This window comes from Mandrillus leucophaeus, unplaced genomic scaffold (assembly GCF_000951045.1).
Source record: "Mandrillus leucophaeus isolate KB7577 unplaced genomic scaffold, Mleu.le_1.0 Scaffold1422, whole genome shotgun sequence".
NCBI lineage: Eukaryota > Metazoa > Chordata > Mammalia > Primates > Cercopithecidae > Mandrillus > Mandrillus leucophaeus.
The window spans coordinates 1-6492 of NW_012101391.1; positions in this window are offsets into that span (position 1 = coordinate 1).

Below are 6492 nucleotides of genomic sequence, written 5' to 3' on the forward strand. Positions count from 1 at the left end.
GTCCCCTTCATCTTAAGCATTGCTTTTTGTTGACTTCAACTTTTTAGGTAATTTAACTTTTTCAGCCAATTGCCAATCAGAAACTCTTCAAATCCACCTGTGATTTGCAATTCCCCACTTTGAACTGTTCTGCCATTCCAAAGCAAACCAATGTATACTTTACATGTTTTGATTGACGTGTTATGTCTCCCTAAAACATAAACCAATCTGTAACCCAACCACCTTGCACACATGTTCTCAGGACCCTTTGAGGCCATGCCACCGTTCATGGCTCTCATATTTGGCTCAGAATCCATGTCTTCAAGTGTTTTATAGAGTTTGGCTTTTTTTCATCAACAAAGAGAAACAGAACATAAAATATTTGGAAAATTCACATCCTGGCCATGTGTTAGAAAAGAAAAGGTATTTTCAGGAGAGAAATATAAGCAGGCTGTGGAGCAGCCACTTGCTAGAGAGATTAGCATAACTAAAAGGGAGCTAAGTGCTTATATCGAGAACAAAGGGAAAAGGCCTTGAAGGCGTTTTAGAAGTCTCTGAGGCGGTCTTTCCCATCACAGGCTCAGAGGCCAAGGAGGAAAGAATGGTTTTGTGGGCCATGCCCATGGCCACTGCTTCCTGTTCAGCCTTGGGACACTGTTTTCCACATCCTGGCTGCTCTGACTCCAGCCTTGGCTCAAATGGCCCCAAGAATATCTCAGCTTGCTTTTTTGGAGAGTACAAGCCACTATAAGCCTTAGTGACTTCCACCTGGTGTTAAGCCTGTAGGGCCCAAGAATGCAAGAATGAAGGAGGCTTGGTATCTTCCCTGTAGATTGGAGAAATGTATGAGAAAGCCTGGGTGTCCAGACAGAAGCCTACTGCCAGCATGGAGCCCTCACAGAGAACCTCTACTAGAGTGGTGCCAAAGGGAATGTGGGGTTGAACCCCCATATAATGTCCCCACCAGGGCATTGCGTAGTAGAGCTGTGGGAAGGTGGCCACTGTCCTCCAGATGCCAGGATGGTAGATCCACTGGCAGCTTGCACCCTGAATCTGGAAAAGCCACAGGCACTCAACTTTATCCTGTGAGAAAAGCCGCAGTGGATACAACCTCCAAAACCACAGGGGTAGAGTTGTCCAAGGCCTTGGGAGTCCATCCCCTGCACCAGTGTGCCCTGGGTATGGGCCTTGAAGTCAAAGGACATTACTTTGTAGCTTTAAGATTTAGTGACTGCCCTGCCAGATGTCTGACCTGTATGGGGCATATAGATCCTTTCTTTTTACCAACTTCTCCCTTTTGGAATGGGCTTGTTTACCCCAATGTCTGCACTCTCATTGTATTTTTGGAGTCAATAATTTGTCTTTGATTTCATAGGCTGATAGGTGAAAGGGAGTCATCTTCAGATGAGATGTGAATCTTGGGAATTTTGGGTTGATTCTGGAATGAGGTAAGGCTTTGGGGGACTGTTGAGAAGGCATGATTGTATTTTGCAAAGTGAGAAGGACATGAGATTTGGAGGGCTAGAGGTGGAAGGATATGATTTATATGTTTGTCCCCTCTGAATCTCATGTTGAAATATGATTCCCAGTGTAGGAGGTGGGGCCTGGTAGGAGGTGATTAGATCATGAGGGCAGATCCCTCATGTATGATTTTGTATCATCCCCTTCATGATGAGGGAGTTCTCCCCCAGTGAGCTCACACACAATCTAGTTGTTTGAGTCTGGGACTCCCCTCAGCCTCTTACTGCCATTCTTGCCATGTGACATACCTGCTCTTCTGTTATGATTGCAAGTTTTCTGAGGTCCTCGCCAGAAGCAGATGCTGGTGCCAGGCTTCCTATACAGCCTGCAGAACTGTGAGCCGATTCAACCTCTTTCCTTTATAAGTTACCCAGCCTCATGTATTTCTTTACAGTAATGCAAATGGACAAACACAGGTGGCTCCAGATACCCCTCATCTTCTCCTTTGCCATCATATGGCTTACTTCCATGTGTGTCTGGGTCCTCTCCTCTCATGAGGACACCAGTCTTTAAACTTGGGACCCATCCAAAATTTAGTATGGTGTCATCTCAAGTCCTTACCCTAATTTGTGAAGACTCCAGTTCTAAATACAGTCACATTCTGAGGTTCCAGGTGGGCATACATTTGGCCAGGGAGATACCATCAGCCTGCCACAGCAGCCTATGCAGGTACATTTGCATACAGCTTAGGGTTGACCTTTCCCATGGAAGTATTACATCCCCCTCTGGACTCCAGTCTCACATGTTTTGGAATGCTTCACCTTGTCCAGCAGGATGAGTCTCTTTTTATTTTCTAGTATTTTTCTCTCTCTTCTTTGGACTGAATTAAAAAGAATTGACATATTTTATTGATGCTTCTTTAAGTGTTCAGTTCCTTCTCACGTCTGCTGCAATCTGTTATTAAACTTGAGTAATATTTTTCTCTTTCTTTCGTTTTTAATAAAATAGAGATGGGGTTTCACCATGTTGCCCACGCTGGTCTCCAACGCCCAGAATCAAGTGATGCTTCTTTTTTGGCCTCCCAAAGTGCGAGGATTACAGGCATGAGCCACTGTGCCTGGCCAAATGATGTTTTTCATTTCAGAATCATACTTTCAGTTGTAGAATTTTCATTCGGTTCTTGTAAATATTTTCGGTTTCTTATAGAGATTCCCCATCTAGTCACTCATTACAACCATATTTTCCTTTAAATCTTTGAACATATTTAACATAACTTCTTTAAAGTCCTTGTCTGATAACTGAGTCTGCATCCAGGTCATCTTGGCATTGATCTCCATTGACCCCTTTTTCTTTTGACTATGGATCACCTTTCCATATTTCTTTGCATATATGTTTATTTGGATGTTGTTGATAACATGTGGTACTGACGTTGGATTTTTCATTCTTCCTTAGCAGAGCATTGATTGTGTTTTTCAATGTTAGGAAGCAGTTAGCTTGAGTTGACTCAGACCCCAAAGTCTGTCTGCCCGGCAGTTGTCAGTAGCTGGAATCTCAGTTCTCTCAACCTTACAGGTGTTGTTTTCTGCTGGGCCCTTTGGAGTTTTCCCTACCCACGCACACCTAAGGGATCAACCAGAGGTTTCAGTGGAGTTTACCTGCAGATTGTGGGGTTTCCCTTCAGTGACCTTCTCCTTTATGGACATCTTCTCTTGATTTCCAGCTGCTCTGAAAATGCAGCCCTGCATCCCACTCCTCAGCAGGAGGGCTGCAGTTTCCTGCTTGAACTCTAGCTGCACCTGTTACATGCGCTGGGGTGTGACTTCAGACAAATATTTCAAGGAATAATCCTTACCAGTGTTTGTCTCCTTTTGGTCATGTTCCAGTGCCTGCAATTGGTGTGTGTGTGTTGTGTGTGCTTACAGTTTTTCCAGTGTTTATAATTGCCATCTGCCAAAGGACTGGTCTGATATTAGCTGCTCCAGCATTACTGGAATTAGAACGACTTTCTCGCATGTGGTTTTTCGTTTTTATTTCCCTGTTGACTAGTGTGGTTCAACATCTTTTCAAATGTTTAGTGGCTATTTGGATATCTTCTGTAAAACATCTCTTCAATTCTCTTTCCTATTCCTCTATTGAATATTTGCATTTTTTGGGTTGGTTTACAGATATCTTTTCTATATTATGGGTCTGTTTCTGTCAGGTAGTTATATATGTTTATAGGAAACGTTGAGAAAAACTGAAATGGACCAAAAGATTACTAGGTGCCTTCAATGGAAAGCAAGGCATCGTCTTGTACACTCTTCCAGGTTATTTCCTTCTATGGAGCTCTGCATCTTTTATTTTCTTTGAACTATTTTACAACTCTATAAACCAGGTGTCCCCAACCCCTGGGTCATGCACTGGAACCGGTTCGTGGCCTGTTAGGAACTGGGCCACAGAGCAGGAGGAGAGGGGTGAGTGAGCATTACTGTCTGAGTTCCACCTCCTGTCAGATCAGTGGCAGCATTAGATTCTCATAGCAGCAAACACTATTGCAAACTGCAGATTCATGCGATCTACGTTGCACACTCCTTATGAGACCCTAATGCCTAATGATGTGAGATGGAACAGCTTTGTCCCCAAGCCATCCCCCGATCCTGGTCTGTGGAAAAATCGTCTTCCATGGAACTAGTTCCTGGTGGCAAAAAGGTTGGGGACCACTGCTCGAAGCTGAAGATAATTGATGGCAATGCAAAACTCTTTGAATTGGTAGAAATTCAAGTTCTCATATTTGGAAGGACAATGGATTCCTCCTCACCTCCCAGGGAAAAGGGCAATTTTGCATTTATTTATGAACTCCTTTTAGCATTCCTTGATCAATTATATAAGTGTAGTCATTTGAATTCCTCTTTGAACTGGTTGTAGTACTTTAATTAATGAGATAAACAGCATCTCTGAAATGTGTCATCATGTTTATGTGAGTCATGATCATAATATTTTTTTAAAATGACCTTTTAACTCACTGAGATTTCTTCTTCCCCATGGCCCCATCCAGCCTCAGTATCCAGGAAGCTTAGTGTTCTGTGGCCCTGGAGGGCAGGAGACCGGGTGTCTACGAGCAGATGTGAGGTTGGTGCAACTTTTCCCCACAGCTCTGCTTCAACCAGTGCCCTGGGAACGCCTCCCAGCCCCACACCTGTCCTGTTGGCCCAGGCGAGCTCCGTGCCATGTGGCATCTCTGCTGGTGGCCACCTGGTGAGTATGTGTTGAATAGAGAACTGTGCAGCCCCTCCACAGAGCTTCCGGGGCTTCTGTGCTCTCCAAACCTGTCTGGACTCAAGGGACCTTCTCAGGGTATGATGTGTTGGTGGCTGTGTTGAGCCCCTGTCCCTGAGGGTAGGACTCAGGCAAGGACAATGTTCTGGACTCAAAGAGGAGGTGTGGGGTGCGTGAAAGGAATAAGAGCTTTGGGGTCAGCATTGCGGGTTCCAGCCTGGCATTGTCCCCGTGAGCACGGGCTGCAGCCTCCCCAAGGCCTCAGTTTCTACAATGGTGAGAGAGTGTCAGAGACCTCAGCATGTATTTGATAAGCATCAGGGATGGCAGGGGTCTAGGTGTGGCCAGCCCTCCTGAATACTGAGGGTGTGACCTTGGTTGCACCACTGACCTTGACGATTGTGAAAGAAAAACAAAATCTGAGTACTCCAAACTCATTTTGCCGCAAAGAAAAGCTGAGCTTGGAAACTGAGTCATGGAAAAAATGAAAAATAAAAAAAGAACAAAAGTCATGCGTTTCCTTTTGTTTCTAAACTGATAGCAGCAGCAGATAGGCCGGGTGTCCCCAGGTGGCCTCCCTCATCCTGACACTATAAATTAACAGCCTGGTCTTCATGGCACGGGGCAAAATGAGACAAGACATCGTCCCTCCTGCCCCTGAGACGAACGCATATTTGACGTCTTCTACTCTGTTTATTTTCTTATCAAGTGGAGATTTACTGAGCACAAGGCGAGTGAGTAATTGCTCCCTCCACCCCTCCTTTTCGTGTAACGTGGGGGCTCAGTGAGCTCTAATCAAAGCCTCACAAGAATGTGACCCTCCCCTCCTGATTTTTTCTCCTTTATCTTTCCCCTCCTCCAGCATTTCCCCTTTTCAATATTGAAGCAGGACGCAATGTGACTCCACCTGCGGTCAGGTGTGGGGTGGTCCCTGACCGTGGTGGTCCAGGTTTCCTGGGAGACGGGCAGACGTGGGTGCTGAGGGGAAGAGGCCGGTGTAGTCACAGGACAGGAGAGAGCATGTCCAGTGTGCTGAGCGGGCTGGGAGGGATCCACAGAGAAGACGGTGTGGCTCAGCAGCCAGCCCTGGGGACGGGAACGTGGGTGAAGGGCCTGGCACTTGGAGCAGCTCATGACGAGAGAACTGTGACCCGCCCGGGGAGCCCGTGCCTGAGTGTTCAGGGTGGGTGCTGGGGTTGCAAATGTGTGTATCCCTGCGTGAAGCCCGTGTAAGTACACATGTGTGTCACATGGCCCCCGTGTGTGGCAGGCATTGTCGCGTGGCCTCCACGCGTGGCAGGCATGTGCAGCCTGTGTACCATGCCAGACTGGGCTTTCTGTCTCCTCCAGGCCCAGCCCTGCCATGTGAGCAGGGAGCTTGGCCATGGGACTGATGTTCCGTCTCCTCCAGGCCTGGCCCTGGCCTGCCATGTTAGCAGGGAGCTTGGCCTTGGGAATGGTGAGCACAGGTGTGGCTGTGCCGGGCCCCACTGGCTGGGCTCGGTGGAGACACCACACCCCTTGCTGGGTGTGGGTAGCAGAAGGGTCGAGGTGCCCTCTGGGAGGTGGTTGGGCAGCGCCAGGGTCGGGAGCATATTGGGAGATGGGTGTTCAGCTAGGTTCCTTCCCTGTGCAGTGGCTCAACTGAAACCAGCCTGAGCCAGCTCCCAGGCCTCAACCCAGCTTGTCCTGGAAGCCCTGCCCCATGCAGAGTGACCAGGGCAGGCAGCACAGTGCCCAGCAGGAGGAGAAACTGCATCCACGTAGGCAAGAGGAGAAGCCCCGGGGTCCATGTAG